Here is a 770-nt window from a genome sequence, read left to right as displayed (position 1 = left end):
TCCTAGAATACAAAAGCAGATTGAAGTAAAACACGTGTACATTCAAGCACTTCTTACTGATAATGTGTACCCACGTTACACATTTGTGAGGCCTCTATTAAGACTTTGTAGCCAAGGATTGGAGGAGCAAAAGTGTATCCCTTTGCCTCAGAGTCTCATACTACTAAGGACTTGATAATTAAAAATATAAACAAATATAAAAAATTAAAAACCAACTGATGATCAAACATTGATGTTTAAAAACTAAAATACAATTGTTAAACATTGTGTACCTGAACAGCAGTTGATTGAAGGTGAAACACAGCTGATTTCAAGCTTGGGAGATCGATGTTGATACTCAGTAATCAGTACTATGATGGAAAGGCGACAATCTATCGTTTAGTAACCGCTGAAACTAACTTATCCTCTCTAAAACACTCTCCATCTTCATCTCTCTTGGCGTCACCGTCCCTTTCTTCCTCTCATCATCACCACCACCACCACGGCCGGCTTCAATCACATCCACGTAAGACCCCAATCTCGGAGGTGGCCTTGTTCCATACCCACCAAAATCATCTATAAACCCCTCCACCATACCCTCCAGGTGGCGATCTATAAGGCTTTACTCGCCTTTCACCAAACCTATCATCATGCCCATTTCCACTACTTGATCTATAAGGCTCGTCTCGCCTTCCACCAAACCTATCATCACCACCATAGCTCTAAGTAAGTTCCTAAATTTAGGTAGTTCTTGCCTAGAATATGTTTGAAATTTACGATAACGCCAATCT

This window comes from Coptis chinensis, chromosome 9 (genome assembly GCF_015680905.1).
Source record: "Coptis chinensis isolate HL-2020 chromosome 9, ASM1568090v1, whole genome shotgun sequence".
NCBI classification, from domain to species: domain Eukaryota; kingdom Viridiplantae; phylum Streptophyta; class Magnoliopsida; order Ranunculales; family Ranunculaceae; genus Coptis; species Coptis chinensis.
The sequence above is the reverse complement of the archived record's forward strand: the minus strand, read 5'-3'. Positions refer to the sequence as shown.